The sequence below is a fragment of the Penicillium manginii genome, assembly GCF_028828005.1.
Source record: "Penicillium manginii strain IBT 31320 chromosome Unknown utg000011l:1.0-1395921.0:1.0-1396616.0, whole genome shotgun sequence".
NCBI classification, from domain to species: domain Eukaryota; kingdom Fungi; phylum Ascomycota; class Eurotiomycetes; order Eurotiales; family Aspergillaceae; genus Penicillium; species Penicillium manginii.
This window is the reverse complement of record NW_026643112.1, coordinates 53,933-65,963: the sequence shown is the minus strand read 5'-3', so window position 1 is coordinate 65,963 and position 12,031 is coordinate 53,933.

The following is a 12,031-nucleotide window of genomic DNA, read 5'->3' as shown; positions in this document are numbered from 1 at the left end:
AATAAATGATTACAGTAGTAATAACGAAACCATATGTAAGAATGCATTATTTGAGCTTAGTTATCAGGTGTATAAAAACGGTGGGGTGGCTTAGATAGGTAAGATCTTCATCTTTTATGCTAGTGCGGTTAACCGCAAGGTAACCGCATTGCGGTTTTGGTTAACCGTAAAATTTGCGGTTAGGTTTTGGTAAAGATCTTAGAACCGCAAACCGAATCGATTTGGGTTTGGTAAAGATATGAAAACCGCAGACCAAATCGATTTGGGTTTGGTTAGCATTTGAAGACCAAACCCAAAACCGTGCCGCAGTCTAGTAGTCTCTTAAGTTTTTAATAGATTCCTATATATTTTCTAAGGTAGGATATCCTTTCTATTTTATAAGAATCTGTTACTGATTCCTATACTATTTATTTTATAGGATCTTCTTGACTTTATATTTTTCTTTACTAGTTTTGTTGATTTTAATATTAGTAGTATCTAGTATATTTTCTAGTATAGGTTCTAGTAATAAGATATAGAATATTAGGTATATTTTCTTTATACTTTCTAGTAGTTTTAAGTGATAATTAATTAGTTCTGTTTTTTCCTTAATTCTAAAAGGTCTTAGTTTTAGATAGTTAAGCTTTGAACTTAGTTACTTAGTTTTAATATTTTAATATAGGAGGTATACTCTTTTCTCTCTTTTTAGATCTAGTCCTTCCTAGTAGCCTTAATTATAGTAGTATTTTATTTATAGATTAAAGAACTTAATATTTCTTACTAGCTAGAGATATAGTTACTTAAGTCCTAAGACTAGAAGTCTTAATAATTCTATCTCTACTTATTTCTTAATAGTTTCTCTAATAATTAAGGAATTATATCTATAGTTTATAAAGAATAGAGTCTCTTTTATAGTTATATATATAGTGTTATTGTATATAAATTATATTAGTAGTAATAGTTCTATCTAGTTATTCTACTAGTAGTTTATATAGTATCTTAAGTACTATTCTAGAGTTTAGTTTATTTATTCTATTTAGCTATTTATTTAAGAGTAATAGGTAGTAGAGAGTCTATACTTAATACCTATAATATCTATAAATAATTTCTATATCTTACTTATAAAGAGTTTATCTCTATCCAATATTATTTTCTTAGGTATTCTATAATTGATAAATATATATCTAAACAATAGGGATATTATAGCTTTAGTATTAATTATTTCTATTATTAGTATTATATATAAGTATTTTATTAAATAGTCTATAACTACTATAATTATATTATATCCTTCTAACTTTAGTAGTTTAGTAATAAAATCTAGTATAATCTATTTCTATAGCTATATTAGTACTTCCAAGTTCTATAACTTACTATATAGAATATATTATAATAGCTTATTCTATTAATAAGTATTATATTGTCTAATATAGTTTCTAATTTTTCTATATATACTTAGGATATAATAGTTCCTAGATAGAAGCTCTACTATTTTTTCTACCTCTATATACCTATATATAAAGCTATTATAGTATTACTATATTACTTTCTATTAAAGCTTCTGTAGTATATAGATTAATCTATCTTTATTAGTAATTCTTTTAGTAGGTCCTATTTTATAGATTAGATCACCAATCAGGCTTTTCTTTAGTCTATTAACCTACTTATTATCTTAGATCTAGCTAGTGGTAGCTAATATCTAGTAATTATATACTAGATAACTATTATTATTTATCTTAAGTATAGCCAGAATAACTTTCTTAACCTCTAATATATAGTTGGGTCTCCTACTTAGTATATCTATCTAACTATTAACTATACCCAGATAATATTTAATTCTGTAATTATATCTTACTAAGATCTCTATCTATCTTACTTATTATCTTATTAGTTCTTTTATACTTATAAAGAATATAAGATTCTTATAGTCTAATTTAATAAGAACTTAATATTCTACTCCTTCTAGGTATACTTTCTAGACTTTAAGTACTAATACTATAGTTAGTAGTTCTTTGTTATAGATATTATAGTTAAGTTCTGGGCCTAATATTCCTCTAGACTAAAATACCACTAATCTTAGTTTTCTATTATCTCTTAGTTAAGTAAGCTATACTCTAAGTATATAATCTAATATATTGGTTTCTACTATATATAGTTTATTTAGATTAATTAGTATAAGTATTATTTATTTAGTAAATATTTTCTTAAAGTTATTGAACGATTTTTCTAATTAGCTATCCTAGACCTACTTTTATTCTTTCTTAAGTAGTTTATTAAGGTTAACTATAATTCTGCTAAATCTATTAATTAACTATTAGTAGTAGTTATATAATCCTATAAACTATTAAACTTCTTTTATATTTTTAAGTATTAACTAGTCTAAAATACTTCTGACTTTATCTTCCTATATACTAAATCTATTTTTACTAATTATATATTCTAGGAAATTTATTTCCTAAATATAGAATTTATACTTCTTAAGTTTAAGTGTAACCTTAGTTTCTCTAAGTTACTATAGTATCTTTTTATTATACTTAATATATTCTTCTATAGTCTTAGAAAATACTAGGATATCGTTAAGGTATACTATTATAAAGATATTAAGATATTTCTCTAATATTTTAAAGATAAACTATTAAAATACTACAGATATATTTATAAGTCTAAATAGTATAACTATATACTTAAAGTATCTATATTTTATCCTAAATACTATTTTCTATTTATTACCAGACTTAATTTGAAGATAATTGTATATATTAGTAATATTGTATTTAGTAAAGTAAATACTTCTCTAGATATAATTCTATATCTCCTAAATAAAAGATAATAGGTATTAATCTTTAATAGTAATATTATTTAATTACTGATAGTCTATGTAAAGTTAAAGCTTATTCTCTTTTTTTAGTATAAAGATAATCGGATATCTAGCTAACAATATTAAATACTAGATATATTTCTTCTTAAGGTTTTTATTAATATATTCCCTTAAGGTTTTTATTTTAATTAGGGATAACTAATAGATTAGCTTAAAGATTAATTCTGTACCTTTCTTAAACCTAATCTTATAGTTAAATAGACTATACTTTAGGAGTATACTATCTTTTAGTAGCTTAAATATATCCTAGTACTTATAGTACTTCTTAGGTATCTATATTTCTTTCTCTATTGTATAGAGAGTTTATTATGATTTATAGTGTATTATAATATAATTCTTAAGTTTATTATCTAATATATCTGGTTACTGTTCTATTATTATAATAATATTAATATCTATAATTCTTCCTAATACTCTATCTCTAGGCTACTAACTCTACTTAGGGTTAACCTTGTATAGGCTATAATAGGTATCTACTATCCTAAAGCTAGACCCTTTAATACTTAGTAGTTCTTCTTTAGTCTATCTAGTTATAGTTTATATATAGTTATAGTAGTTAAAATAGATCTTATCCTTTTACTAATTAATTCTTAGGCTATATTAGTATAGCTAAAGAATACTAAGTACTACTTTATACCCTCCTAGGTCTATAATATTAAAGTATATTAACTCTATATAGTTCCTAATAACTATATTAATCTATTTAGTATAGTAAGTAATTTTCTTACTTAACTTTTCTCTATTAAGTCTAATAAGTAGAGTAACTTAATCCTTTCTAATAGTTAGTACTCTTTCAGTCGAGATATATCTTAGGTCTATAAAATTCTCTATAGCTCCTAAGTCAATTATAACTTATATACTGATCTTATTTCCTCTATAGAAGGTTATTAGTACTTTTACTCTTATATATTTTCCCTATACTATTACTATAAGTTACTATCTCTACTCTAGGTATTATATTTATAGTAATAACTTAGATTCAATATCTCTATAGTCTAGCTTACCTTATATATATATCTTATAGTTATAGTTATAATATCTAATTATAGCTCTTAGATTATAATCAGGGTATTATATATATCTGATATAGGTATAGTCTTCCCTATAGTATAAGTATATTCCTTCTGTACTAGTAATATATGGTACTAGTTTATTATTATCTGAATTATTAAAGAGAAACTTATAAGAGTCTTTAGAGACTATACTACCTATTTTATAGAATTATTATAGTTCTTACTCTTTTTTATAACTTATCCAATATCCCTCTAGTAGGATTTCTAGGATTTCTGTAATTTCTTAAATTTCTTCCTTAGTAAGGGTTATCTAGTACTATAGAAGTTCTTTAACTGTTCTTAGAAATTTATTGTTTCTAGGGAACTCTTAAAATATTCTGAGAAACTTATAGATTGTTCCTAGAAGTTAAAGTAGAATTCTTAGAATCTTTAGCGTTCCTAGGAGTCTATTTATAGTTTTTGGGATCTGTATACTCTACTTCTAGGATCTATCTACTAGTTCTTAGGAGTTAATAGGTTCCTAAGTATACTAGATCTACTCTTAACTTTCTACTGTATTTAGGTTAATCTATAGATACTATTCCTATCTATTATACTCTATAAGCTAGAAGTTGACTAAAGCTATATTAGTTTCTCTAGTAGCTCTAAACTCCTATTTCTTAGACTTAGTCTTCTGCTATTAGTATTCCTTATAAAGTTTAGTTAAGGTATTAATAATCTAATTAACTCTTTCCTTATAGTTTCCTTAGATCTAACTAATCTCTTTAAGTGTTTAGTAGATCTTATTAATCTCTTACTTAGATAACTCTTCTCTATTAGTATATTATAGTAGCTATTCTACTGTCTACTTATCTTATATCTAGACTTCTCCTAAGAAATTTATCTTAGATTACCCTTTCTCTTAGATAGTACAAAGTTATTATACTCTTTCCGTTCCTATAGTATTATATACTTCTCTCTCTTAGATTATATATAGTTACTATAGTTTCTTATTATCCCTCTTACTATAATAGTCCTTCACTATATAGTCTAGTTTACTATAATTAAAACAGAGTTAGTTATCCTTTTAATATTTCTATTCTTCTATAGATAATCTTACTATATTAAGTTCTATAGATTGTAGACTATATAGGTCACTATTCTAATTAGATTGTTAATACTATTGCTAAGGCTAGTTTTACTAATAGTATAAGTACCTATAGTCTTATCACTATCCTTCTACCTTATATTTCTGTATCTATTAGTTATAGAACTAGTTATTAATACAGACTATAAAATTAATAAGTTTATCTATTATTTTAGGTCTATCTCTTTGTGCTAGCTTATCCTTAATATATAATTTAAGTCCTTTATTGTAGTAGGGAATTAATATATAATTATTCTATCTAAGAATAGCTACTTACTATATAAATTCAGTAGTATATACTAATACTAATATTATTTATTAAAGTTATTTTAGCTTTTATTTAGCTGTCTTCTTAGTATTAATATTACTAAAAGTCTTCTTAAAATATTCTTTAAACTTACTATAGCTTAAAAAGATTACTATTATAGTAGTTAACTATTCTAAACTACTTTTTTTATAGTATTCCTAGATATAAGGTTTAAGCCAGTCCTATATCTATCCTTATAAGTAGATTGAGATAAATATAATCTTATTAGATTTATTGACCAACTTAAATTTATTTACGTTAAGGTATATATTTATTTGTATAAAGAAGTCTTATAACTTAGAGTAAGTTCCGTTAAAATTCTCTGTCTTTAGTAGCTTAGATATATAGGTAATTATATTATTAGGTAGGATAGTACTAAGCTAAGTATAGATCTACTTAATATAATTATTTATACCTTCTATATACTTAGTAAAACTACTACCTATATTTTTAAAGTAATTCTTAAGATTCTTAATAATTAGATTAAGTTACTAAATTTCTACTTTTTATATATTCTTATATTCTTTATTAGAGTTAGGTTTCTTCTAATAAGACTAAGTTTGTAGAGGTATAGATACTAGTACCTTACTCTTACTATAGCTATCTACTAGTACTATAATAATTAAACTTTAGAGTTTCAGTTAATAGGGTAATTAATATATTATATACTTAGCTAACTAGTTACAGTAAGTAGTTAGATCTAAGTAGATAACTTACTAGTTATTATCTATATTATTGGTTATTTATAATATCTATTACTTATACTCCTTAAGTATTAACTTATAATTATACTATTACTATACTAAGTCTTATACAGACTTAGATCCTATAGAGTAACTTTAAAGAAGGTACTAGATAGTATACTAAGTAGGTTAGTCTAAAAAGCTCCCCTACTTATAGTATATTTATTACAAGACTAAAACTAAATAAAGTATAATCCTAAAAGATATACTATAGTAACTTAGATTAATTAATTATAAAGAACTAAATATATATACGTAAAGAGTATCTAATATATATCTAGTCCTTTCTATCCTATAGTTAGGATTCCTATTCTAGTAATAGAATAGGATCCTATTATATTGTTGGGACGTTATATAGGTCTTTTCCTGTCACTTATACTTTAGGTGTAATATAGGTAATGGTAGAAAGAACACCTGTTCGTACGTCACACTAGCTATATTGTGGGTAAGTATAGTATAGTTTAGGTTAGTAAACCAGAGGCTAATTCTGGCTACCTATTACGTAATCTATAATTGTTCTCAACCTATAGTTCTAGGGGTATCTTAGGTACCTATTATTATATATGTAATCCCTAGAGCTAATATATGCCCCTTTAGTTTGGTTGGCTCTTGGTGGCCTATTAGTAAGTTGTGGCCCCTTGTCGCAAGGTCTGTAATACTATATTCTATAAGATCTTTTCTATTATAGACTAGACTAACTATATTCTTAGTATTAAGGTTAGTAATCATAACCTTAATAATATTAATACCTTATCTACTAACTAAGTAAGTAATTTAAAATTACTCTATATTATACTAAATTATAGTTACTAATAATTTCTATATACTAAACTATAATTACTAACTTAGATTATATTATTACTAATCTTAAAGAGATATACTATATATATATCTAGAAATTTTATAATATAGATAGTCTTATTAACTTAGTATAAGGTAAAGTAGGATTTAATAACTAATTTTATTAGTTTATTAATCTAGTATATTACTATTAAGAGTTTCTACTTATTACTATTATTAGTTAACTATTACTAAACTTCTAGAAGAAATACTACTACTACTTTTTCTATAAATCTACTACCTATTTTATCTTACTTACTTATTAATATAAAGTATATAGTATAGCCTTTAAGAATATACTAGAGGACTAATCTATAGTTAATAAGCTCTCCACCTAACCTAAGTACTTCCCTTATTCTATACTATTATCCCTTTAGCCCTCTATATATTTAGGTACTATTAATAAATATAAGTATTAAAAAAATAACTAGAGAATCTAGAGTAAAAACTTCTTTATAGAGTTAGTAGAGTTATAGTAACTTCTCTTAAATAGTATAGTAGAAGTATTATAGATCTTTTACTAATTATTATATTTACTTAATATCTCTATTCTCTCTTCTTAAGATTATATATAATATACTATTTTTTAAGTCTCTTTATCCCTATAGATACTCTCTTAGAGTTAGATTTTAGAACTAATAAAATATATCTCTTCTAAATAAACTCTACTACTCTCTTTATATTCTTTTATACTCTATCTAATAATACTTAGGGGTAACTATTACTTAAGATAGAGAAGAGTATTTCTCTTTTATTAGTAGTTAATTTTCTAAAATTCTTTACTTAAGTCTCTCTATACTTAAAGAAATTAAATAACTACCTAAAGTTTATTTACTAAAATCTTATAGTTATTATTATTTATAGTAAAGAATCTTTAGTTATACTTAGTCTCTTCTTAAAGTACTTTATCTACTCTTTATATTAAAAAAATCTAAAAATAATAGTCTGTAAGTTTAGTATAGATATTATAATTCCTCAAGAACTAAATTAAGTTTTGTAGATAGTTCTTTACTTTATAGATAAGTAGGTAAACTTTTTTAAGGTATTATATTAGAGTTCTAAATCTAAGATTATAGATACTAGTATAATTTAGACTAATATCTTCTCTACTTACTATTCTATAACTATAGTAGTTAATCTTACTTTCTATAAAGAGTATAATAGTTATATCTAAAAGATATAGCTTAACTTATTTCTTACCTCTAAGAGTAGTCTTACCTATAGATATCTCTATAGTTTTTAGTAATAGTTAATTTTCTCTAATTTCTTCTATATATCTAATTTCTAGACCTTGCTAAAGCCTGTGGGCTTCTGAGCCCGGGCTATCCGGGCCACTAATTTTAGCGGCCCGGATAGCCTATAGCCCGGGCTACAGGCCTAAAAGTAAGTCTGTAGGCTGCTAGTTACAGGCTATGGGCTTCCTTAGCAGCTTATAGCCTAAGCTACTAGCTACTAAATAAGCCCGCGGGTAGGCTAGCCCGGCTTATAGGCCTTTAAATAAGATAAATACTAGAGAATTTAACAGTACATAATATATTTATTATTCTGAGGTATTGTATTATAATTATTATAGCTAAAAATTATCTTTTATATATTCAAACAGAAAATTAATTATATCAAATCTAATATGGTACAAATATATTATTATTATATTTTACCTGTTTACAGTTTCTACTTAATACTTAAAGCTAGGTCTCTAATAGAGGAAGTAAACCTAAGTCAGAGTACTTATCTTCCTCTGACTTAGATTTATATAAGATTATCCCCTAGGTATCTAGTAATTAATCTACTAAAGTTACTACTAAAGCTCTTTTATTCTGAACTATATCCTTTTTCTTATTATCACTAATAGACTCTAGTTTATCTTTCTCTCTCTATACTTTTCTCTCCTCTTACTCTATCTCTATCTTCTACTGTAAGAGATATACTTTCTAGATATTTAAATCTATAGTTTCAGTCTTAAACTTAGAGATATAATTAAGTATCATTAGATCCTAGATTATAGTAGAACTTAGTAAACTATATTAATAATAGTATATATTATAAACTAAATTAAATAAATACTTAACTCCTATACTAGTTATAGAAGTAGTAAGAAAGTCTTTTATAAGATATATAAGTAAAGGATATTCTTATTTATAATCCTTCTAGTAACTAAGAATACTTCTTAATTTTTATATTTCTAGAGTTAATTAGTAATAATTTATATAATATTAAATTATTAAAGATAGACCTAAGTTAAGATACTAACTAATTTTATCCTAATTATTTTTTTATAACTTTCCTACTATAGAGTTTTTAACTAAATACTTAATATTATTAAAATTTCTATAATTAGAGCTATACTTATATAGATTAGTAGCTTAATTATTAAGTTATTAGATTTTATAAGTCTTAAAATATTTCTATAGATATTATTAATATCTTTTATTCTAGGGTAGAGAGTTATTCTTTCCTTATATCTATTTCTAAATAGTAAAAAATCTTAACTTCTTCTAAGGATAAAGAATAGTTATAATAGTAAAAAGATTACTATAAAAGTTATAGGTCTAAGAATAATATTTATTAAGCTTTTTCCGTATAGTCTTAAAAATAGTAAATATTAATTTCTTCTAAGAAACTCTTTTTTTCCTTAGTTAGAGAATAGATTTCTTAAGATAATTAAAAAACTAGTTATAAATTATAAAAACTAAATAAATTATTATATTCTTTGTTCTAGAGAGAGCTATTATATATTTAAAATAAGAATCTATAATCTAGAGAAAGTAATCTATTTAGTACTATTACTCTTAATTAAGTATAAGATATAGTTTATTTTTCTCTAGATAAAACTAATTAAAAAAAAGCTAAAGATACTTTACTTAGTAAAGTATAAAAAAGATTAAGTTCTAGTATATTCTAATATCTTAAATTAGAAGAATCTTTTATTATTTAGATTAGAGTTTTAGAAAGCTTTTACAATATCATAGACTAGTATTAATAAAGATTATAAGACTATAAACCTAGAAATATAGTATATTAGTATTTAGTCTTTCTATATTAAAAGAGAAAGATAGATATTTACTTTCTTAAGTATATAACTAATCTCTCTTCTTCTCTAATATATATATATAGTTTATTCTTTCTTATTAGTCTGAATATATCTAGTTAAAGAATCTAACTATAACTTAGTTAAAGATATAACTAAGATATAGTTAAGAAGTTTAATTAAAAAGATATTCTAAATATAAGGATAATTATACCTATTTAGGTTAATATATCCAGAACCCCAAGGTCGCCTAAACCTATACAAAATAGGATCTAAGGTCGCCTAAACTTACTCTCCAAATAAGAGAGGTATTAATAGCAAAATAATATAGTATTATTATAAAGAAGCTATTGGATATATATAGGGCCTGCACCCTCCAGACAAATCTAAGAGCATCATCATCTTCAATTATTCTGAACACCATCCTTATTGATTACTTAGTCAATCATCAAATCTTTCTATCTATTACCTAATAGGTATTTCTTGAAGCTATTCAGACCTCCTCTGTAGCTTATAGGACCCTAGGTCTTATAGTTACTTAGTATAGAAAAAGGCCTTGCTAAAATCACTAAGCAGGATTTTAGTCTCTAGAAGTTTGAGTTTGTTACTTACTTTACCAAGCTAGATTGGTAAAATAGCCTCTAGTAGAATATTTAGTAGAAGAGATTATCTATTAAAATACCTTATTACTATAAGTTCCGGTTCTCTGTATGTATTATATAATTCCTCCACAGAAAGTTGACTTAGATTAGATGGTAACTAGAGGAGAATATTTCTATAATAAAGATCTCTGTAGATAAATCCCTAAGAATAGATATACTTAACTATAAGAGCTAGTTATACTACTAAAGTCTAAATAACCTCCAATTAAAAGAGGTAGTTATATGAGGTATTTTTTACATCTAAAAGACTTATTTGTGCCAGAATTAAGATATAATATAGGTATATACTATTAGGTCCTTAAATTTCAAAACTATCTAGTACCTAAGAAATTATTATCTTTTCTAAACTTATACTTAGGCTTTGTTATAAGTTAGAAAGTTCTGAAAGAATACTAAATTCAAGTGGGTTTAAATCTACAGTATACACTTTAATAGAAATATATTTACTATTTCTTTAATCTTAGGCCAGCCAGATAGTCAAGTATATACTATAGCCAAGTTTTTAAACCACTTAATAGTAAATATAAATATAATTATCGATACTTATAGGGTAATATCCTCCTATACAATAGTTTTCTAGTTTTTTTACTTCTTTAATAGGCTTATAAATATAATATAGAGAGCTATCAGTCTTAAGAAAATTAGATATAAGAGTAGTAGTATAGAAAAGGCTGTAAGCTCAATTATAGTAATACTGACTTTATCTAGCTTTGCTGGAAGGTAAACTAATATAAGAAAGCACCAAACACGTCTAAAAAGACCGAATTTATGCTGAGATTAAATACCTTATAGTATATATTTTATAAACAACTATTATAAGTTTATGCTATAAGTCTATATTAGCTACTCCTTAGTGTGTAGAGAAAAGGTTTCTATACGTAACTTCCCAAAGATAAAGGTCGACCGGAATAACTATCTTCCGGAAATCTTATTTAAGAAATAACTTTAAGAGCTAATTATATATACTACTTTACAATAGTAACTTATATGTACCGGACTCTAGGTAGAGAGATTGTTTATTTCTAATAGAGAAGTAATATTCAGTTCCTATATAATAGTACTACTTAAGTAAGACCTATCTATGGAGCTACTAGATTTTGTTTGACTAATACCTACTACTAGATACTTTACTAGGAATTTATACTATAGTAGTGGCTATTAGTCTATTAATAGTTTAGAGACTTAATCTAGCTATTTACTAGAGGATTATAGGTTATATATATAGTCTAGAGTCTCTATAAATCAGTGTAATCTCTAGAATTCTTCTAATATTTTCTCTATTTAGCCAACCCTATCTAATAAAATATCTACTCTCAATGTGATTAAGTATTACTTTTACAAAGGTATAATCCCAAGGTCCCAGAAATATATATACTAACTAATTACCTTAGCCTATCAGACTACAAGAGATAGAAAAATATACCCTAAAGCAATTCTTATTAGGCAAGTTTAGCA